Raw genomic sequence first — 25706 nt, forward strand, 5'->3', positions numbered from 1 at the left:
ACCAATAAAGAAGTTTATCATTGTGGTATACAATGAGAAGCCCTAGATCATAATGAAAGATGAAGAGCCTAATTGATTTATTTTGTTTGAGCAGATTGGAGATTAAAATCCCAAAGGTGACAGTGAATAAAGGTTACAACAACATCAAGAACTATAAGGCCAATGCTAACCTTAATCAACATACACAAAGCAGAGATGATTCACAAAATAGAGATGGGTGTCAAATGACATGTATGCATTTATTTTTTACAAGAAAAGACAATAAAACTATCAAGTTGCAATCTCTTTCAGTCTCTTTGAAATAAATAATAGATTCAAGAGAAAAATAGGGAAGGTCTTAACAGTAAATAGAGCAGTACATAAAAGTTGTGACAGTGAATTTCTTCATGATTAAAGAGGAAGCCTGAAAGTGAATAATCAATAACAGTAAATAAAAGAATGAATTTTTCTTAGAAATATTAATGTGTAAGAGCCCAAGTGATGATTGAAAATCAACATAAAGGATTGAGCACAGGGTAATCATTGTGATATCAAGATTGAAGTCATAGTTTAGTGTATATGGTGTATATTAAAGAGGATGTATTATAAAGATACTATTGTAGCATTTGTGGTAGAACACAACCAATCCTACTAGATATCATGGAGGCATGACATAAAATGTTCACCAAGGATCATTACATACACAGTCATAAAGATACATCACTGTCAAAGAAACAGAGCATAGTATCAAAGCCTCAAAGTAACACCAAAACATTGAACAAAGGAAACTTCAGGGCCATGAAAGCCTTCTACAAAGGAATTACTAGACTTGTTAAAGTGTTTTGAGCATTTCAATGGACAAAAACACAGATAGATGAGAAAAAGGTTTTAGTCACAAATTATTGCAATCAATGCCTTGACAAGCCCTTTTAGCAACAAGCAAGATTACTTTCATTAATCATAGCAGTCCCTAATGGTAGCCTATCCATAAAAAAGGCTCAAGTAAAGAATGTATAAAACACAATACTCCAAAAGCGCAGTCACAAGCTTTAACAAGGTTATCATTTTTTAGCAAAAATATCTCTATCAAAGCATAGTGTTGCTTCTACAAGACAAAAGAGTTGAACTCAAAAATGTGAGCAAACCTAACCTTAGATCTAAGGGATGAGGCAAAGAGGATAGTCATTTCAAAGACAAAGCAATGATAACAGGTCTAAATGATAATATAGATAGCCATATTCAGTCTAGAAGAACAAAGCAAACAATCATTGTCCTAGTATCTTTTCTAGAGCTATTGAAGGTCATAGAGAATTTAGAGGTTAGGGATGTTTTCTTTACAAAACTTAAGAGTTCAATATTATGATGCAAATATAGAAGCAAGGACCTCATGACTATGACAGTAAGAAAGAGCTAGGCGAAAAAGGATAGAAGTTGATTTCATAGGGCACATGATAAAGACACCAATGAAGAGTAAATACAATGACTAGTCTTTATGAAATGAGTCATTGTCTCTGAGAAATCATGAAAATAAATGGACAGAAGACAGTGAAGGAATGGAGAAAGATGCAGTCCCTTCAAGGAATACCTAGCAAGGGGAGTACTGTCAAGGGGAGACAGTGACTTTGATGGAGAGAAAGACAATTGAGCAATGTCAAAACTTCTGAAAAGTTTTAAGACAACGCTTCTAGGGTATAGAGTAGCAATATTGTTATAACAGTCCCAATAAAAGCCATTTCTCAAAGCAATCTTTTAGGGACAGTCATATCATGCTAGTTTATCTTTTTGCTAGCAATTAAAAGAAGGTCTAAAAGACATTCCATAGCCTTATAATGTGTATAAAGACAATGATTTAAGAGTTTTGAGAGAAAAGAAGAGGGTTAGTGCAGGATCATGGGGGGCCAAAAAGTGGCGATGTGAAAAAAATAGCCTTCTCCACTCGCCTAAAAATGCGAAAATCCGTGTTGACTTTTTGCTTGGCCTGGGTCTCAGTACACCTTGGCATGGTAAACACCTAAGCAAATCGGATATCGAATAAAATCGGATATTCGATAATATTGGATATCCGATTTTTATAGGTAATTTTAAATTAAAAAATAAATTATATAATATATAATGTAATATAATAATGTATTATATATTACATATTACATAATATATAATATATTATGTTAATATATTATATATTACATAATACATAATATATAATATAATATTAGATTATAAAATATTATACTATATTATATAATATAATAATATATTATTACATTATATTATTATATTATATATTATATTATATTATATAATTATATAATATAATAATATATTATTATAATATAATAATATATTATATAATACGTATCATATAGTATATTATTATATTATATAATATAATGTTATTTTAAAATAATTTAAGTATAAAAATCAAATATCGGATATCTGATTTTAATGTATAAATTTGTGGTCCCAAAATTTTTTCCCGTTGCTGCCTTTTTTTTTACTGTTGCCACATTAATGGCAGTGACAGAAATCAGGTATCCAATAAAATCCAATATCTGATTTTATTACTCATATTTTAGAGAGAGAGAGATTATGGGAGAGGGAGAGAGACAGAGGGGGGAGAGGAAGAGAGGGGGGAGAGAGAGAGAGAGAGAGAGAGAGAGCATGACCCCTTAGGACACCATATGACCCCTTAGGACATAATATGAACCATAACGACATAATTTGGTGTCTTAAGGGGTCATATGGTGTCCTAAGGGGTTGTAGGACACATTATGACTCCTTACGACATGATATGACTCATAACAACCCAATATGTTGTCATAAGGGGTCGTATGTTGTCATTAGGGGTCATATGGTGTCTCATGACCCCTTAGGACACCATAAGACCCATAACGACACAATTTGGTGTCTTAAGGGGTCATATGGTGTCCTAAGGGGTCGTAGGACACAATATGACCCTTTAGGACACCATAGGACCCATAATGACCCAATATGGTGTCTAAAGGGGTCATATGGTGTCCTAAGGGGTTGGAGGACACAATATGACCCCTTAAGACACCATAGGACCCATAACAACCCAATATAGTGTCTTCAGGGGTCATATGGTGTCCTAAGGGGTCGTAGGACACAATATGACCCTTTAGGATACCATAGAACCCATAACAACCCAATATGGTGTCTAAAGGGGTCATATGGTGTTTTAAGGGGTTGGAGCACACAATATGACCCCTTAGGACACCATAGGACCCATAACAACCCAATATAGTGTCTTAAGGGGTCATATGGTGTCCTAAGGGGTCATATGGTGTCCCATGACACCTTAGGACACCATATGACCCCTCGGGATACAATATGACCCATAACGACATAATTCAGTGTCTGAAGGGGTCATATGGTGTCCTAAGGGGTCATAGGACACAATATGACCCCTATGGACACCATATGACTCATAACGACCCAATATGATGTCATAAGGCATCATATGTTGTCCTTAGGGATCATATGGTGTCCCATGACCCCTTAGGACACCATAGACCCATAATGACACAATTTGGTGTCTTAAGGGGTCATATGGTGTCCTAAGGGGTCGTAGGACACAATATGACCCCTTAGGACACCATATGACCCATAACAACCCAATATGGTGGCTTAAGGGGTCATATGGTGTCCTAAGGGGTCATAGGACACAATATGCTTAGGACACCATAGGACCCATAACGACCCAATATGGTGTCATAAGGGGTCACATGTTGTCCTTAGGGGTCATATGGTGTCCCATGACCCCTTAGGACACAATATGACCCCTATGGACACCATAGGACTCATAACGACCCAATATGGTGCCATAATGGGTCGTATGTTGTCCCCATGGGTCATATGGTGTCCCATAACCCCTTAGGACACAATATGAACCATAACGACACAATTTGATGTCTTAAGGGGTCATATGGTGTCCTAATGGGTCGTAGGACACAATATGACCCCTTAGGACACCATATGACTCATAACGACCCAATATGGTGTCATAAGGGGTTGTATGTTGTCCTTAGGGGTTGTATAGTGTCCCATGATCCCTTAGGACACCATATGACTCCGTAGGACACAATATGACCCATAACGACATAATTTGGTGTCTTAAGGGGTTATATGGTATCCTAAGGGGTCGTAGGACACAATATGACCCCTATGGACACCATATGACTCATAATGACCCAATATGGTGTCATAAGAGGTCGTATGTTGTCCTTAGGGGTCATATGGTATCCCATGACCCCTTCTTAAGGGGTCATATGGTGTCCTAAGGGGTTGTAGGACACAATGTGACCCCTGAGGACACCATATGACCCATAACAACCCAATATGGTGTCTTAAGGGGCAATATGGTGTCCTAAGGGGTCAAAGGACACAATATGACCCCTTAGGACACCATAAGACCCATAACGACCCAACATGGTGTCATAAGGGGTCATACGTTGTCCTTAGGGGTCATATGGTATCTCATGACCCCTTAGGACACAATATGGCCCCTATGCAAACCATACGACTTATAACGACCCAATATGGTTTCATAAGGTGTCCTATATTGTCCTCAGGGGTCATATGGTGTCCCATGACCCCTTAGGACACAATATGAACCATAACGACATAATTTGGTGTCTTAAGGGGTCACATGGTGTCCTAAGGGGTCATAGTACACAATATGACCCCTTAGGACACCATATGACTCATAACGACCCAATATGGTGTCATAAGGGGTTGTATGTTGTCCTTAGGGGTCATATGGTGTCCTATGACCCCTTCGGACACCATATGACCCCTTAGAACACAATATGACCCATAACAACATAATTTGGTGTCTTAAGGGGTCATATTGGTCCTAAGGGGTTGTAGGATACAATATGACCCCTATGGACACCATATGACTCATAACAACCCAATATGGTGTCATAAGGGGTCCTATGTTGTCCTTAGGGGTCATATGGTGTCGCATGACCCTTTAGGACATAATATGACCCCTATGGACACCATAAGACTCATAACGACCCAATATGGTATCATAAGGGGCCGTATGTTGTCCTTAGGGGTCATATGGTATCCTATGACCCCTTAGGACACCATATAACCCCTCAAGACACAATATGACCCATAACGAAAGAATTTGGTGTGTTAAGGGGTCATATGGTGTCCTAAGGGGTCGTACAAGATAATATGACCCCTATGGACAACATATGACTCATAACGACCCAATATGGTGTCATTAGGGGTCGTATGTTGTCCCTAGGGGTCATATGGTGTTCCATGATCCCTTAGGGCACAATATGAAGCATAACGATACATTTTGGTGTCTTAAGGGGTCATATGGTGTCCTAAGGGGTCATATGACACAATATGACCCCTTACGACACCATATGACTCATAACGACCCAATATGTTGTCATAAGGGGTTGTATGTTGTCCTTAGGGGTCATATGGTGTCTCATGACCTCTTAGGAATTTGGTGTCTTAAGGGGTCATATGGTGTCCTAAGGGGTCATGAGACACAATATGACCCCTTAAGACACCATATGGCCCATAATGACCCAATATGGTGTCTTAAGGGGTCATATGGTGTCCTAAGGGGTCATAGGACACAATATGACCCCTTAGGACACCATAGGACCCATAACAACCCAATATGGTGTCATAAGGGGTCATATGTTGTCCTTAGGGGTCATATGGTGTCCCATGACCCCTTAGGATACAATATGACCCATAATGACACAATTTGGTGTCGTAAGGGGTCATATGGTGTCCTAAGGGGTCGTAGGACACAATATCATCCCTATGGACACCATATGACTCATAACGACCCAATATGGTGTCATAAGGGGTTGTATGTTGTCGGGTTCCATGACCCCTTAGGACACAATATGAACCATAACAACACAATTTGGTGTCTTAAGGGGTCATATGGTGTCCTAAGGGGTTGTATGACATAATATGACCCCTTAGGGCACCATAGGACCCATAATGACCCAATATGGTGTCGTAAGGGGTCGTATGTTGTCCTTAGGGGTCATATGGTGTCCCATGACCCATTAGGACACCATATGGCCCCTAACGACACAATTTGGTGTCTTAAGGGGTCATATGGTGTCCTAAGGGGTTGTAGGACACAATATGACCCCTTAGGACACCATAGGACCCATAATGACCCAATATGGTGTCATAAGGGGTCATATGTTGTCCTTAGGGGTCATATGGTGTCCCATGACCCCTTAGGACACAATATGACCGATAACGACACAATTTGGTATCTTAAGGGGTCATATGGTGTCCTAAGGGGTCGTAGGACACAATATGACCCCTTAGGACACCATAGGACCCATAACCACCCAATATGGTGTCTTAAGGGCTCATATGGTGTCCTAAGGGGTCGTAGGACACAATATGACCCCTTAGGACACCATATGGTGTCGTAAGGGGTCATATGACCAATAACAAAATCGTATAGAGTCGTAAAGGGTCATATTATGTCCTAAGGGGTCATATGGTGTCTTAAAGGGGCCATATGACATAATATGACCCCTTAGAATACAATATGACCCATAACAACACAATTTGGTGTCTTAAGGGGTTACATGGTGTCCTAAGGGGTTGTAGGACACAATATGATCCCTTAGGACACCATAGAACCCATAATCTCTCTCTCCTTTCCCTCTCCCCATCTCTCTCTCCCTTCACCCTCCCCATATCTCTATCTCTATATCTCTCTCTCTATATATATCCCATCTCTCTCTCTCTCTCTCTCTCTCTCTCTCTCTCTCTCTCTCTCCCCTAATCTCTTTATCTCTCTCTCCCTTTCCCGCCCTCTCTCTCTCACTCTCCCCTAATCTCTCTATCTCCCTCTCTCTCTCCCTTCCCCCCCCTCTCTCTCTCTCTCTAATATCATATAGTAATTTATTTTATTTCTAAATTAATATATTAATAAACAATAGATTAATTTTGTGCAAATTTAGTTAGTGAATTTACTTATTAAAATCGGATATCCGATTTTTGTTGTACAAATTTCAAATTTCAAATTTTGTCTCAGGAATGCTTTGGGATTTGGCTTGGAAGTGACAAGCCTGGAAAGACAACTGAAAAAACGTGTTTTTTAGTATTCCTTGATTTTGCAAACTTTACACTAGTGGCTAATGACATTTTTTGTAGCCAAAATTGATAAAACAAAAAAGCATTTTTTAAGGACATTCTCATCTTTCCAACAATATTTAAAAAAATTAAAAATTTCATAAGGTTTTGACGAAGTTAAGGTGGTCAAATGTAGGATTTTTAGAATTTTTGAAAAGTTGTAGTAAAAAATTCATAAATAATTATTTACTTTATTAAAAATTATAAAAAAATATGTGTCACATCCAGACATGAGTCTAATACTTATATTATAAATATTATTAAAAAATATTATGATTTGATTGTGATTAGGCTGGTCAGACATACGTCTACTTATCTTTGTCCTAAAATTGTAGTAACATTGCATTGAAATTTGAAATTTTCATCAAATACGATTTTTTTTTCAAAAAACAATTAGTAGCTTAGAAACTAAATTCAATTTTCTATAGATTCTCTTCTTACATATTTAAAAAAATAATGGTCACAACTTATTCAAATTTTCATGTCAAGTTGCATAACTCTGATTTTCTAAAATTTCATTGCCACTTAAGGGCCTGTTTTGGCACACCATGATCCTCCACATACCCAAGACTAAAGAAAAATCTTGGTTAAATCAACAAGCTCCTATATCATTCATTAAATCAAGGATAATGCAACCACTTGATAGCATCGAACAATCAGTTCATGATCAATTTTGGAGGCAAAGGTGGAGCTTTCAGTTTGAGGCCTGAAAATGGTGATTTTGGAAGATAATGTAGTAGTTTGTCATCAATTTAGGAGCCCGCATGGATAATGCATGGGGTCAAGGAGAGATTTGGGCCCACAAATTCTTTGTTTGCAGCTAGTATAGGTCTTTCTCTATCTCATTCTTCACCAAATTCGACCCAGGATGAATCAATCATGCAAGATAAAGATAGAAGCAAGAAAGGACAATCAGTTAGAGCTCAGTCTCGAGAGGCACAAATAGTTCTTCATCAACTTCTCTTCAGTTACTCTCAAGGCTTCTTTTATATTCTTTCCTACTTCTTTTCTTTCTCTCAGCTGGTATTGTATCTTTCCCAAGCTCTTTCAGGATGAAGAACATTTTAACTCATAGTTTAGAAGCATTTTCATATTTGTATCAACAATTCCTTCCAATTTCAATAAAAGAAAAACAATTTTCCTTCTTAATACTTCATGACATAGAGAGTTTTGTTATAGACAAATATTAAGGGTTAATTTTAGAATTTTCTTTGTTGCAATTTCAAATATATTGAAAACTATTTTGAACGAGTGTTTAGAGAGTTTGAATGTAAATGATGTTTGCAGCATCACAAAATGTAAGATAAGTTTTGTTTCGCAAAATAAAAATAAACATGTTTGAATTTGTTATTGCTTGCTTAGATTATGGTCAAGGGAGTACTTGTTGCAGATTAGACTCTCTCTCTCTCTCAATTTGATTTGTATCATAGTCGATATGAGAAATGTTTTTTTAAAGGGTTTTCAGTCTGTTAGACAAAACATATGTGTGTTGGACATATTTTATGGAAATAAGGGAAAGAATATTATAGTGTAATAAATTATCACATAAATGATTTAATCTATCAATCTCAATTTTTATTGTAGTTCATTTATATTCAAAGCAACAAAATAAAGTAATGAAATGCATACTAATATTAAAGACCTCGAAACTATAAAATTACTCTTAAAAGTTCATCATAGAGGGGTATAAACAAAAAACACACAAAACAAAGCATGGTGGTCACACAAAGTGATCATGAAAACAATCTAAACATCAAGCACATGTACATACCAGGTTTCATGTTTAATCATCAACCTCACCAAACACATCAACTTCAATGATAGCAACTTCCTTGTAATTATTACCATCCATGGAAAATCCTAGTAGCTGATTGTCAATCATAACAATTTGACAAAAAAAATACTTAAAATTAAATTAAAAAAAAAACAAAAAAAAAACATGCAAAAGACAAAATTCCACACCCTAAGTTTTTAAATAAGAAAAAAGAAAAGGGCAAAAGGAAAAACCTAAATTGTTGATGTAGGTCAATAATCCTTTGTTGTCAATGGCCTGTGAGAATTGCTAATACCAGCATGAGAAATGGGCCCACCCATGAATCCAATGTCAGTGCCATGAATGGCTGAAACATAAATATGAGTCAATCTATAAGAAATTAAAACAAATCAAAATATTTATTCTCAAGAAAAATAAAACACTGTGTGAAAACTTAAAGAATAAGAGAAAAATATCCTTTGAAGTGGTCAAATCTAAAACTTATTATCTACAAATTTATATTAATTTTATGAAAACATTGAATTACATCCTAGATCTAACATGTGATGCTCACTATTATCATCGTAATGGCATAGAGAGTAAGCCATGACAAAAGCAACAAAGATAATAATAGTAAGGATGAATAAACTAGGGCTGACAGCTTTAAAGGTAGATGGCTATTTTATATTATTATTATCATAATATAATCAACTGTCTATATATAAACAATCTGTGATTCCTATTTGTTCAAATGTTCAAACAGGGAAAACAATCCATTACTTATTTGAGTAAAGATAGCCTATAGTAAGATGTGTGATTCCTATTGGTTCTAGCAGGGTAAATAGTCCATTAGCTTTTATAGTAAATATAATCTATAAGAAGATCTCTGATTCCTATTCATTCTGGTCGGACAAACAATCCAATCTATTTTTATATAACAAAATATTTTCTTAGTGTTTCTTGTCAAAGTTACGGGTCATGTTAGCCACTTTGAACTCCCCAAGGTCTGACAATTCCTCAATACATATTTTTGGCCCTTAACCTTGATACCTTGTTTAAGTTATGCTTAACAACTCTTCCTCGAATGCCCTTCCTTTGTCAAACTTTCCTCATTCAATAGTTGTTTCTTGCTGTGTTGTCATCCTTAATCCCTATTAATCTAAAGCCTTGCATACCTTAAGAGGGAAGAATTAATCCTCAACCCTGATCCTCAATTCCTTAATTTCAAATATTGACTACATAACAACTCATCGTAATGGCCCAGAATGCCACGTGCATGCCAAATAAGCTACTAACACCTAGGAAGGTACGATCAACTATCAAATATCTTTCACTACTTCAGGATTATTAGTTCGTACCATGCATGGAACTATAGCAGAGGGGCATAGTCCTTAAACAGTGATTAAACTGAGCATGAATAGCCAATCAGGATTTAGTATTTCCCAAGGTTTATTTTTGGATGCTAGTTGCCTTAGTAAAGTTGCATATTTGTTAAGGCCAGTATTAGTTTAAATTTTTTTGGCACTCTATTATTGGCCTCTGTTTCGGTTGCAAAATGACAAGAAAGTTTTTTAGACTTTCAATGGGAGAGAACACACATTTCTTTAGGTAGTGCTCTGACCTTTGTAGGATTGTAGAGTTTTTAAGATTAAAGCTATTCACCAATTTTTCAGCCTTTGCAGGAATGGAGCGATTTCAAGGCTTCAAAACAAGAGAGGACATAGATGCATAGAGGACAGTTGGCTGGTAAAACAGTAGTGTCTGGCAATTGACAATTATCATATTATATGTGTTGCATGCAGGTGAGGATTTTAAAAATTATTAGTTTCATGTGCAGACACATTCCTTTTACAGGAATCTACAACCCAAAGGTTTATCTCTCCCTCCGAAATTGGACCTCAAGGATTGGATTTTAAGTTGTTTGTTTGCAATCACTATTCCTTGCGCTACATTCATCCTTCCAATCTGTCAGATGGAGCAAGGAGAGATCCAATATTCAACATGGTAAGGGGTCATTAGTGGTAAGGCTTGCACCTCACAATACAAGCAACTAGCCAACTATTCACTCTTCCCGTGGCGACCAATACTCAATGTGTGAGCACCAGGGATACCGTGGTATTATAAATCTATAATAGGTTGTATCAATTTGTGAAGATGAGGAAATTTTCTATATCAAAATAATTAGTTATCCTTGTTGCATGTGTGGCGACAACATCAAGCTAAGTTGAGCATAACTCCATAGCTACGCATTGCGCATTCAGTTATAGAAGATATTAGATGATTTAAGGAAATCAGTATGAGTCGCTCATGTTTTCCTATTTGTATTTGTAACTTTAATTATGGTTCATATACCCTTTGCAAGTAATAAGACTCGCTCTGATTATGTATGTGAGGCACATTAATGTTATGAATCAAATGTCTGGTTATATTATTTTAGTATCAAGTTGCTGAGTATTTATATAAATTTGAAGATTAATTTGTGTCTAAGAAATATGCTTTCTTACACATGAGAATAGTGTAAAATGTTTATTTCTAAGCTTCTTTATCTAGTATACTTCATCTTGATGGACAATCAAGCACTAAAATAAACCAAATCTCAAGACAAATTATCCCTTAACAATGTCAAATAGATCTCCTTTTACAAAGATACATTTGTGGTACAACATGTGAGTGGCAAAACTAACGTGGTGGCTTATGCTTCAAGTATGAGTTGTCACCTACTTGTCTCAATAAGCAATTAGATTGTTGGGTTTGAGATGGTTTTGATATAGACATAACTTGTTATTCTTGTCCATCAAAGCTACTTATGTGTAGGCAGCACTAGAGTGTTCTCTAATATGTGTTTGTTCTTTTGTAGTACCCAAATCCTACATAGTTAGGCCTTTCCTCAAGAAAAATGGGATTAAGCTTTCCTTTCCCATCCTTGCCAAGATATTTCCTAATATTTGTAACGATTACCAAAGATCTCACTCAATAAATTCTTGGAAAAAAATTAGGTGATAAAATGACTAGCTAGCATGCCTCTATCATGATTTGTGAATCCTTGGTAGAAGCTAGTCTCCTTTTCCTTGTAGGCTCTTCATGACTGTCATTATCACTTTTGCTTTGTTAGTTTCAACCCTTTTTCCAAACCCTAATGATTTGGGCAATTCTTCCTGCCTTTTTCATTTTCCTAGAATACTAACAAGTAAATTGCACACTCAAGCACAATTTTGATTTTCTCTGCTTCATACACAACTGTTAGTAGAGCTTTAAAAATCTCCCTGTGCAAACCAACTGACATGTCTGCGATTGATGGTTTTTCCTCTACTAAATGTTTTCTACGAGCTCGACGACTATGGAAATTTATTGATAGTGTCCAGTTAGACAATATGATGTGGTGAGCAATTAAATAAACTATGAGAATAACAACAACAATGATCACAACCACTAACAGTTTATTGAGTAAAGCTACAAATTGAACTTACACTAGAATTGCCCATGGCTTCAACTCTTTGATCAACTTTTTCTATATTCAAGATGAAGTTTTTTTTTATTTTTTAGTGTTTTCTGTTTAATTACAAATTAAATGCTAGTTACTTGTACTTTTCATCAGCTAACATAGTTTTATGTCATTGGTTCATAGTTGTACTCTATAAATAATTCTAGATTCAGATGTATGTCCTAGTTCATATTTACAGTTCCGAGCAGTTTCAAAAAAACTCAGTTCATTTCTTAATTTAAATTTAGGTGATCTAGATATAAAAGCCTTTTTCCATATCCAAATTTCTTCTTCCCCGACATAGTAGGGTTTACAAACTTCCTTACTATATTTTGTAGACTCTAACAAACTTATGTTCAATAGTGTATGTAGTGGTGTAAGATGTGATTTGGTTATAATAAAAAAAGATCTCACATCATGCACCTCAAATCTTTAGAAGACATATTTGTCTTTGATTCTGGTTTTTGTTTCTCTTCTAGACTAATTTATGTTTCTCTTCTAGATTAACTCTGAGTTGCAGATGATATTGAAGCATGACAACCTAAATAAGGTGCTCTAGCTTAAGCTTTTCCTCATGGACTAGTATCTTGTAGCTGTTATTTGGAAAAGTTCTCCTTCCTCTATATGTTAAAGAAATGAGACTTCAAATTGATTTTATTACAATTTACTTCATGTTGTCTTAGAGTTCTCTACTAATTTTCCTCAATATTTTCTATTTGAATCTTTTTTTCTCCTGAAGACATATGCACAAGTGATTTGAAATTTGAATATGCTACATTTGATCTATCCTATCTTGCCTATTTCCATAGAATAAGCACCCTACTATGTCGATAAGCAGATCAAGCATTGTGTGAGAAAAAATTAAAATGGATATCACAAACATAAATAGTAAGCTTCAAGCTTAAAACCAACATTAAATATAGGATAGGGATGGATATCTACTTCAAAGTTAACCACCATGACTACTCTTTATTTGGCCTTATAAGTCCATGGGGTCATATGGTGTCCTAAGGGGTCGTAGGACACAATATGACCCCTTAGGACACCATAGGACCCATAACAACCCAATATGGTGTCATAAGGGGTCATATGTTGTCCTTAGGGTTCATATGGTGTCCCATGACCCCTTAGGACATAATATGACTGATAATGACACAATTTGGTATCTTAAGGGGTCATATGGTGTCCTAAGGGGTTGTAGGACACAATATGACCCCTTAGGACACCATAGGACCCATAACCACCCAATATGGTGTCTTAAGGGCTCATATGGTGTCCTAAGGGGTCGTAGGACACAATATGACCCCTTAGGACACCATATGGTGTCGTAAGGGGTCATATGACCCATAACAAAACCGTATAGAGTCGTAAAGGGTCATATTGTGTCCTAAGGGGTCATATGGTGTCTTAAAGGGGCCATATGACATAATATGACCCCTTAGAATACAATATGACCCATAACGACACAATTTGGTGTCTTAAGGGGTTGAGGACACAATATGACCCCTTATGACGCCATAGAACCCATAATCTCTCTCTCCCTTCCCTCTCCCCATCTCTCTCTCCCTTCACCCTCCCTGTATCTCTATCTCTATATCTCTCTCTATATATATCTCATCTCTCTCTCTCTCTCTCTCTCTCTCTCTCTCTCTCTCTCTCTCTCTCTCTCTCTCTCTCTCCCCTAACCTCTTTATCTCTCTCTCTCCCTTCTCTCTCTCTCTCTCTCTCTCTCTCTCTCTCTCTCTCTCTCTCTCTCCCCTAACCTCTTTATCTCTCTCTCTCCCTTCTCTCTCTCTCTCTCTCTCTCTCTCTCTCTCTCTCTCTCTCCCCTAATCACTTTATCTCTCTCTCCATTTCCCCCCCTCTCTCTCTCACTCTCCCCTAATCTCTCTATCTCTCTCTCTCCCTTCCCTCCCCCTCTCTCTCTCTCTCTCTCTCCCTAATATCATATAGTAATTTATTTTATTTATAAATTAATATATTAATAAACAATAGATTAATTTTGTGCAAATTTAGTTAGTGAATTTACTTATTAAAATCGGATATCCGATTTTTGTTGTACAAATTTCAAATTTCAAATTTTGTCTCGAGAATGCTTTTGGATTTGGCTTGGAAGTGACAAGCCTGGAAAGTCAATTGAAAAAATGTGTTTTTCAGTATTCCTTGATTTTGCAGACTTTACACTAGTGGCTGATGACTTTTTTTGTAGCCAAAATTGATAAAACAAAAAAGCATTTTTTAAGGACATTCTCAACTTTCCAACAATATAAGGCTTGTCTTATTTTGACTTTAATAAATAATTATTATTTATTTTCTAATTGAATTCTAACAATAGTCCTGAGTGATAGACTGATTGAAAAACATTCATAAATTTCAAACGGTATAACATTTTTTGAATCCAAAACATGGATCATATCCTATGCTTCATCTACTATAGGGAAAAATTAAAAAAAATTAAAAATTTCATAAGGTTTTGATGAAGTTAATGTAAGGAAACTCAGGTGCGGAAACAACTTCCTACACTAATCTCTAGAGGAAAGTATTGTGCAAATTCTTTTAAATCCATACAATTTCAAATTCGTTAACTACTTTAACAAAGATATTGCAGCCATATACCATGCATACAAAAAATAGAGAATGACACAATGATTTACCTTGGGGAAAACCTTTCAGTAAAAAACCCCAGCACTCCAAAACCTGCACAATGTATTATCTTCAACACAACGGTTACAAAACACACAATTCAAGATGTCGACACATCAAGTGGAGTGACACATCAACATGCCAACTAGACATGTACACTTACACTTAATTACATTATTTGCAAGAAATACATTTTCCAAACCAAATAATAAGAATAGGAATTATCCAAGGTTGAGACACCTTATTCCTAACAGTTAAGGTGGTCAAATGTAGTATTTTCTGAATTTCTGAAAAGTTGTAGTAAAAATTTCATAAATAATTATTTACTTTATTAAAAATTATAAAAAAATATGTGTCATATCCAGACATGAGTCTAATACTTAAATTATAAATATTATTGAAAAATATTATGATTTGATTGTGATTAGCGTGGTCAGACATATGTCTACTTATCTTTTTCCTAAAATTCTAGTAACACTACATTGAAATTTGAAATTTTCATCAAATACGATTTTTTTTTCAAAAAACAACTAGTAGCTTAGAAACTAAATTCAATTTTCTATAGATTCTCTTCTTACATATTTTAAAAAATAATGGTCGCAACTTATTCAAATTTTCATGTCAAGTTGCATAACTCTGATTTTCTGAAATTTCATTGCCACTTAAGGGCCTGTTTTGGCACACCATGATCCTGCACATACCCAAGACTAAAGAAAAATCTTGGTTAAGTCAACAAGCTCCTATATCATTCATTAAATCAAGGATAATGCAACCACTTGATAGCATCGGACAATCAGTTCATGATCAATTTTGGAGGCAAAGGTGGAGCTTTCAGTTTGAGGCCTGAAAATGGTGATTTTGGAAGATAATGTAGTAGTTTGTCATCAGTTTAGGAGCCCACATGGATAATGCATGGGGTCAAGGAGAGATTTGGGCCCACAAATTCTTTGTTTGCAGCTAGTATAGGCCTTTCTCTATCTCATTCTTCACCAAATTCGACCCAGGATGAATCAATCATGCAAGATAAAGATAGAAGCAAGAAAGGACAATCAGTTAGAGCTCAGTCTCGAGAGGCACAAACAGTTCTTCATCAACTTCTCTTCAGTTACTCTCAAGGCTTCTTTTATATTCTTTCCTACTTCTTTTCTTTCTCTCAGCTGGTATTGTATCTTTCCCAAGCTCTTTCAGGATGAAGAACATTTTAACTCATATTTTAGAAGCATTTTCATATTTGTATCAACAATTCCTTCCAATTTCAATAAAAGAACAAAAATTTTCCTTCTTAATACTTCATGACATAGAGAGTTTTGTTATAGACAAATATTAAGGGTTAATTTCAGAGTTTTCTTTGTTGCAATTTCAAATATATTGAAAACTATTTTGAACGAGTGTTTAGAGAGTTTGAATGTAAATGATGTTTGCAGCATCACAAACTGTAACATAAGTTTTGTTTTGCAAAATAAAAATAAGCATGTTTGAATTTGTTATTGCTTGCTTAGATTATGGTCAAGGGAGTACTTGTTGCAGATTAGACTCTCTCTCTCTCTCAATTTGATTTGTATCATAGTCGATATGAGAAATGTTTTTTTAAAGGGTTTTCAGTCTGTTAGACAAAACATATGTGTGTTGGACATATTTTATGGAAATAAGGGAAAGAATATTATAGTGTAATAAATTATCACATAAATGATTTAATCTATCAATCTCAATTTTTATTGTAGTTCATTTATATTCAAAGCAACAAAATAAAGTAATGAAATGCATACTAATATTAAAGACCTCGAAACTATAAAATTACTCTTAAAAGTTCATCATAGAGGGGTATAAACAAAAAACACACAAAACAAAGCATGGTGGTCACACAAAGTGATCATGAAAACAATCTAAACATCAAGCACATGTACATACCAGGTTTCATGTTTAATCATCAACCTCACCAAACACATCAACTTCAATGATAGCAACTTCCTTGTAATTATTACCATCCATGGAAAATCCTAGTAGCTGATTGTCAATCATAACAATTTGACAAAAAAAATACTTTAAATTAAATTAAAAAAAAAAAACATGCAAAAGACAAAATTCCACACCCTAAGTTTTTAAATAAGAAAAAAGAAAAGGGCAAAAGGAAAAACCTAAAATGATGATGTAGGTCAATAATCCTTTGTTGTCAATGGCCTGTGAGAAGTGCTAATACCAGCATGAGAAATGGGCCCACCCATGAATCCAATGTCAGTGCCATGAATGGCTGAAACATAAATATGAGTCAATCTATAAGAAATTAAAACAAATCAAAATATTTATTCTCAAGAAAAATAAAACACTGTGTGAAAACTTAAAGAATAAGAGAAAAATATCCTTTGAAGTGGTCAAATCTAAAACTTATTATCTACAAATTTATATTAATTTTATGAAAACATTGAATTACATCCTAGATCTAACATGTGATGCTCACTATTATCATCGTAATGGCATAGAGAGTAAGCCATGACAAAAGCAACAAAGATAATAATAGTAAGGATGAATAAACTAGGGCTGACAGCTTCAAAGGTAGATGGCTATTTTATATTATTATTATCATAATATAATCAACTGTCTATATATAAACAATCTGTGATTCCTATTTGTTCAAATGTTCAAACAGGGAAAACAATCCATTACTTATTTGAGTAAAGATAGCCTATAGTAAGATATGTGATTCCTATTGGTTCTAGCAGGGTAAATAGTCCATTAGCTTTTATAGTAAATATAATCTATAAGAAGATCTCTGATTCCTATTCATTCTGGTCGGACAAACAATCCAATCTATTTTTATATAACAAAATATTTTCTTAGTGTTTCTTGTCAAAGTTACGGGTCATGTTACGCACTTTGAACTCCCCAAGGTCTAACAATTCCTCAATACATATTTTTGGCCCTTAACCTTGATACCTTGTTTAAGTTATGCTTAACAACTCTTCCTCGAATGCCCTTCCTTTGTCAAACTTTCCTCATTCAATAGTTGTTTCTTGGTGTGTTGTCATTCTTAATCCCTATTAATCTAAAGCCTTGCATACCTTAAGAGGGAAGAATTAATCCTCAACCCTGATCCTCAATTCCCTAATTCAAATATTGACCACATAACAACTCGTCATAATGGCCCAGAATGCCATGTGCATGCCAAATAAGCTACTAACACCTAGGAAGGTACGATCAACTATCAAATATCTTTCACTACTTGAGGATTATTAGTTCGTACCATGCATGGAACTATAGCGGAGGGGCAGAGTCCTTAAACAATTATTAAACTGAACATGAATAGCCAACCAGGATTTAGTATTTCCCAACATTTATTTTTGGATGCCAGTTGCCTTAGTAAAGTTGCATATTTGTTAAGGCCAGTATTAGTTTAAATTTTTTTGGCACTCTATTATTGGCCTCTATTTCGGTTGCAAAATGACAAGAAAGTGTTTTAGACTTTCGATGGGAGAGAACACACATTTCTTTAGGTAGTGCTCTAACCTTTGTAGGATTGTAGAGTTTTTAAGATTAAAGCTATTCACCAATTTTTTGGCCTCTGCAGGAATGCAGCGATTTCAAGGCTTCAAAACAAGAGAGGACATAGATGCATAGAGGATAGTTGGCTGGTAAAACAGTAGTGTCTGGCAATTGACGATTATCATATTATATGTGTTGCATGTAGGTGAGGATTTTAAAAATTATTAGTTTCATGTGCAGACACATTCCTTTTATCTCTCCCTCCGAAACTGGACCTCAAGGATTGGATTTTAAGTTGTTTGTTTGCAATCACTATTCCTTGCGCTGCCTTCATCCTTCCAATCTGTCAGATGGATAATGGAGAGATCCAATATTCAACATGGTAAGGGGTCATTAGTGGTAAGGCTTGCACCTCACAATACAAGCAACTAGCCAACTATTCACTCTTCCCGTGGAGACCAATACTCAATCTGTGAGCACCAGGGATACCGCGGTATTATAAATCTATAATAGGTTGTATCAATTTGTGAAGATGAGGAAATTTTCTATATAAAAATAATTAGTTATCCTTGTTGCATGTGTGGCGACAACATCAAGCTAAGTTGAGCATAACTCCATAGCTACGCATTGGGCATTCAATTATAGAAGATATTAGGTGATTTAAGGAAATCAGTATGAGTCGCTCATGTTTTCCTATTTGTATTTGTAACTTTAATTATGGTTCATATACCCTTTGGAAGTAATAAGACTCGCTCTGATTATGTATGTGAGGCACATTAATGTTATGAATCAAATGTCTGGTTATATTATTTTAGTATCAAGTTGCTGAGTATTTATATAAATTTGAAGATTAATTTGTGTCTAAGAAATATGCTTTCTTACACATGAGAATAGTGTAAAATGTTTATTTCTAAGCTTCTTTATCTAGTATACTTCATCTTGATGGACAATCAAGCACTAAAATATACCAAATCTCAAGACAAATTATCCCATAACAATGTCAAATAGATCTCCTTTTAGAAAGATACATTGTGGTACAACATGTGAGTGGCAAAACTAACGTGGTGGCTTATGCTTCAAGTATGAGTTGTCACCTACTTGTCTCAATAAGCAATTAGATTGTTGGGTTTGAGATGGTTTTGATATAGACATAACTTGTTATTCTTGTCCATCAAAGCTACTTATGTGTAGGCAGCACTAGAGTGTTCTCTAATCTGTGTTTGTTCTTTTGTAGTACCCAAATCCTACATAGTTAGGCCTTTCCTCAAGAAAAATGGGATTAAGCTTTCCTTTCCCATCCTTGCCAAGATTTTTCCTAATATTTGTAATGATTACCAAAGATCTCACTCAATAAATTCTTGGAAAAAAATTAGGTGATAAAATGACTAGCTAGCATGCCTCTATCATGATTTGTGAATCCTTGGTAGAAGCTAGTCTCCTTTTCCTTGTAGGCTCTTCATGACTGTCATTATCGCTTCTGCTTTGTTAGTTTCAACCCTTTTTCCAAACCCTAATGATTTGGGCAATTCTTCCTACCTTTTTCACTTTCCTAGAATACTAACAAGTAAATTGCACACTCAAGCACAATTTTCATTTGCTCTGCTTCATACACAACTGTTAGTAGAGCTTTAAAAATCTCCCTATGCAAACCAACTGACATGTCTACGATTGATGGTTTTTCCTCTACTAAATGATTTCCACGAGCTCTACGACTGTGAAAAGTTATTGACAGTCTCCAGTTAGACAATATGCTGTGGTGAGCAATTAAATAAACTATGAGAATAACAACAACAATGATCACAACCACTAACAGTTTATTGAGTAAAGCTACAAATTGAACTTACACTAGAATTGCCCAGGGCTTCAACTCTTTGATCAACTTTTTCTATATTCAAGATGAAGTTTTTTATTTTTTAGTGTTTTCTGTTTAATTACAAATTAAATGCTAGTTACTTGTACTTTTCATCAGTTAACAGAGTTTTATGTCATTGGTTCATAGTTGTACTCTATAAATAATTCTAGATTTAGATGTATGTCCTAGTTCATATTTATAGTTCCAAGCAATTTCAGAAAAACTCAGTTCATTTCTTAATTTAAATTTAGGTGATCTAGATATAAAAGCCTTTTTCCATATCCAAATTTCTTCTTCCCCGACATAGTAGGGTTTACAAACTTCCTTACTATATTTTGTAGACTCTAACAAACTTATGTTCAATAGTGTATGTAGTGGTGTAAGATGTGATTTGGTTATAATACAAAAAGAGCTCACATCATGCACCTCAAATCTTTAGAAGACATATCTGTCTTTGATTCTGGTTTATGTTTCTCTTCTAGACTAATTTATGTTTCTCTTCTAGATTAACTCTGAGTTGCAGATGATATTGAAGCATGACAACCTAAATAAGGTGCTCTAGCTTAAGCTTTTCCTCATGGACTTGTATCTTGTAGCTGTTATTTGGAAAAGTTCTCCTTCCTCTATATGTTAAAGAAATGAGACTTCAAATTGATTTTATTACAATTTACTTCATGTTGTCTTAGAGTTCTCTACTAATTTTCCTCAATATTTTCTATTTGAATCTTTTTTTCTCCTGAAGACATATGCACAAGTGATTTGAAATTTGAATATGCTACATTTGATCTATCCTATCTTGCCTATTTCCATCGAATAAGCACCCTGCTATGTCGATAAGCAGATCAAGCACTGTGTGAGAAAAAATTAAAATGGATATCACAAACATAAATAGTAAGCTTCAAGCTTAAAACCAACATTAAATATAGGATAGGGATGGATATCTACTTCAAAGTTAACCACCATGACTACTCTTTATTTGGCCTTATAAGTCCACTATTTGTGGGTTTTTATCGGAACCAAAGAACTTCTAAATTTTCAGGCTTGTGGATATTGTAGCTCAATTTAAGACAAATTAACACACACAAAAGATAATGTTGTACAATCTAAAGGTCTATCAAATACCTATACAGCGAGATCAAGTGATTATTGTTAATATCATAATTTAAAGAACTTAATCTGCCCTTGCCCTTTCAAGGACAGGTGCACGCTATTATTATATTAATGTCTGTTATAACCAGAGTAATACCTCTAATTCTCAGACAGACTTATACGAATTCTTATGGTTTTTTATGATGAACACTACAAGCAACCCTATTTTAGTTTAGTCCGTTTCATGAATATAATTACTTGGCTCCTCTCATTGCAACTGGTATACAATTTTCTAACAAATGTCAAATTTTTTTCTATGGATTTATTTTTTATGCTATCTACAAATAGCTTTTTTCTAGAAAATCTTGTGATCACTTTGCCAAATTTGTGAATTTTAGAACTATTATTTGAATGTGTCTTTGCCCGTTAAGATTATCAACAGAGTTCCTGATATCCTATTCTACACAACGGGTTACACACAAAGTCCCAAGTGCTCTTTGGTTGAGGCTCTTCTACTAAATTAGGTTGTTCTCTTTCTGATGCATGACAAAAGAAACTCTCTCCTGCCTTCAACACTCAAATACAAAACACAAAACAAACTTACAAAATAGAGTCTCTGTTTTTAACTCAACAGAAGCTTGCAACAATGAAATATAGTTTCATTCTTTTAAATCTGCAACACATTAGTTACAAATATGACCTTCAATGGCCTCTCTCACACTCAGCACTACTCAATCGAGGCTCTCTCTGCAACTTACACATGAATTTTTTCCCTTCTCTTATATCGCTCAGCATACAATTCACATTCTGGAAATCCATTCGAATTCTTATTTCTAATTGATAAAACTGTCTTATTTTCATCTCTGCTCACTACCCTTACCTGTCCACACATCTTATAATATTTGGCCGATGTCTTCTTGTCTTCCTGCTTTTCTCTTAAATCCTTCTCATTTGTTTTAGAAGTACTAAGGAATCACAGCCCATGAAATGACTTTACTATGACTTTCACCAAACTCACACTCTTTGTCATACTAAGTGAGCAGATTTTTCATTGAGTTCCATACTAAGCTAGCCAAATAAATAAGTTTTGTTTTTTGTTGATTGGAGTTGCTTTTGCTAGATATGCATCTAGTTGCTTTCGCTACAGAAGCTTTTATCATTTTTTACATGGATCTCTACTTTGAAACAAGTTTCTTCCAAAGAAAAATAAGGATTTTTTTTTTCATCTTCCACACTTGCCTTAACCATAATGGGCTCGGCCCTTATTTCTCAGTCAATAAATTATTGTTATGGTGTCAACTAGAGCAATTGGTTTGGTTGTAGTGGAATTGCTAAATTATTTGGTAGAAAATTAATTAGAATGGTTTTTGAAATCTCAATATGAATTTAATTGACTTCAAAATTGTTTACACCATTTAATCATTACATGAATCTGTACTTTGTAAAAGGGTATGAACATGTTTATGTTTTTGCATGATATGAATTTTTTTACCATGCCATATTATATGGAACTGCAACCCCTCTTTCTCAGTTAATAAATTGTTGTTATGATGTCGAGTAGAGCAATTGGCTTGGTTGTAGTCAAATTGCTACATTATATTTGGTAGAAAAATAATTAGCATAGGTTTTTAAATCCCAATATGAATTCTATTGAATTCAAATTTGTTTACTTCAACCATTGCATTAATCTGTACTTTGTAAGAGGGCATGAACATCTCCCAAACAATACATATACATCAAACAAATGTAAATGTACTTACGTGTCTAACTGTATGGACTATTTATTAATCAATGCTTGGTTCTTTGTTTTAAAAATGGTGTTCTCTGTTTTTGCATGGCATCTCTCTTCATTTTTCGTTACTAAATGTCGTGAAATAGTTAAAAAACAAAATTGTAGGACTACTAGCATATTCTTCGAACTTATTAGATAGTTCACTGCAAAATCCTTTTTGGCTCATCTTGTTATCTAACTTATGTTGTAAACTTTCTTTTGATTAATCTTTTTAAGTTTATAAATTATTGTTTTGTCCTATTCATGTTTATGGTTGATCTCTGGTATTTGTATTTTGAAATTAAAAAAGAAAGAATTTCAATATTGATGATGTTTTCACACTCTGGATACTCTCCCAACAACGCCTGCCATTACCAGCTGTAAATTCAATTACAACTGGAATGCCAGCATTGTTACAAATCTCAATTTATTTTTTTTTGCAATGGCAGGTAATCTAACTGCATTGCAACTCTTGTGTCATAATAATTTCAGCTTGAACGGGACTGAATTTGTCTGGGCCATGAAACCTGTGTGGGCCATGATGTTTTCACACTCTGGATACTCTCCCAACAACACCTACCATTACCAGCTGTAACTTCAATTACAACTGGATCGCCAGCATTGTTACAAATCTCAATTTTTTTTGCAATGGCAGGACTCTAGCTGCATTGCAGCTCTTGTGTCATAATAGTTTCAGCTTGAACTAGACTGAATTTGTCTGGGCCATGAAACCTTTGTGTGCAATATAGATTAATTTACCTAAATTTATTACTTACTCTGTAAATAAAATTTATTTATTGAATATTTCATCTTGTACTTGTTTACAGTCTTATATCTTATGCATTAATTTAGGCAGCAAAGCCACTCATTAGTGCACCAACTCTTATTTGATTTCAAGTTACCCATTTAAGTACACATCGTTAATTTGTTAGCTCTATTTCCTATTTTACAGCATAAAACTTGAGATGTCAAAGCCAATTTACAATTCTGCATTTCATGCTTAGGAAGAAATAGCTAAACATTTAGACATTTTTCTATCCCAATTCTTTTTGCTTTGATCGATTTCAACATCCTCTTCCAAGTCTCCCGTTTTGCACAGACAGAAAGTGCACTGAAAAAGGTTGTGAAATCTGCATCTACATCTGCATTTGCTTAAAAGTTTCTAAACTCTTTTCAGCAAATCTAATTTGTGTCTAACCTGCAATCATTGCATTGCTTCACACAACACTTGATGATATTCTACTCTGTCAAGATACTCATGTCCTCTGTCAATAAAACAAGATAATTAACTGCTAGCTTTAGTAAACCCTTCTAAAGCTACATGGTTTTAATGCAAATTTGAAATAGTTTTCAATGGTGGAAAGTAGAAAGTGATTAGGGTTACATTTGCTGGCTATTTTAGCCCTACATCTATCCAAGAATGAGTATGCAAAGAATTAAATCTGAAAGTGAGCGATCTATTATTAAATTTCATAGAGTGTTTATCAAAGCACAATTTTATTGGGCAGGGTAAACAATACATTACTCTGCTACTTCATCTGCTACCAGATATGTTTAAAAATAAATAAAAATAAAGATACCTGGAAGAGGGAATTTGATCTCATTTGGTTGCTATTTTCTGATCGTCCGTTTTGCCTCTTCATCTTTTACCAGCCAGAATGTGAAAAACTTAAAAAACAAATAGTAGATAAAATCATGAACAGATGGACCAGGGAGTTTTCAGAGTTAAATATTGTTTCATAAACGTGATTAACGCATCTTGGCAGAACAAATCAAAACAATAAATGATCTATGACAGTAAATAAATTATGTATTAGCTTACAAATTTTGAATTCCAGGGTTTGAACCTTAAGTCACAGGTTCGAATCTCGATATGGCTGAAGAATTCAGAGAAGAGAAAACCAAGGATTTACTTTCAACGCTTACTACTCCGCTGGATCGGCCTGTGAGAGAAAAGAATCCTGTAAAAAACTTTGATCCTTCCACCATGAGGGATAGCCCCAGATAATTCATCATTGAACAGGGCAAAGGCACACAGCTTAAGAACATTCCAAATGTGGCATATAAACTATCCAAGCAGGTGATGAAATGCTGGCAATCATTCACAATCTTCTTTATGGAAGGCATGGAAAGGCTTATCATTTTAAGAGGAATGTTTTGCAGGTTTCAGGGTTTGTTTGGGGTGAAGAAGAGGAGAATAAACTCAAGGGAAAATTGAAATTGAAGGAAGATGAAGAAAGATGATGTAATTGAACCAGAAAAACTCTTACCAGAAAATGCCAAGGGTTATAATGTTAACTTCACATGCTTTTCCCCCTCCATGTCATTTGAATTTTCATTACCGTTGTAGGTTTCATTTGAATTTTCTTTAAATTTTCTTTACCGTTGAGCGTTTTATTTAAATAATTTTTTCTGATTTTATTAGTTTTTTTCTATTGGCTGAGCACATTTTTCCCAGCTCTTTAATTGTTTTTCTGTTTCAAAATTTAAG

The 25706-nt window shown here is 34.8% G+C and overlaps 1 long non-coding RNA gene across 1 annotated transcript; it reads right to left on the reverse strand.

Annotated features, from left to right (window-relative positions):
- Positions 1-24181: 24181 nt before the first annotated feature.
- LOC131028552 (uncharacterized) lies at positions 24182-25487 on the reverse strand. Its single transcript, XR_009102605.2, has 3 exons — positions 25038-25487; positions 24796-24883; positions 24182-24480 (listed from the first exon to the last, which is right to left on the reverse strand). It is a non-coding gene; the product is annotated as an uncharacterized LOC131028552 (long non-coding RNA).
- Positions 25488-25706: the final 219 nt, after the last annotated feature.

This window comes from Cryptomeria japonica, chromosome 1 (genome assembly GCF_030272615.1).
Source record: "Cryptomeria japonica chromosome 1, Sugi_1.0, whole genome shotgun sequence".
In the NCBI taxonomy this organism is placed as follows: Eukaryota; Viridiplantae; Streptophyta; class Pinopsida; order Cupressales; family Cupressaceae; genus Cryptomeria; species Cryptomeria japonica.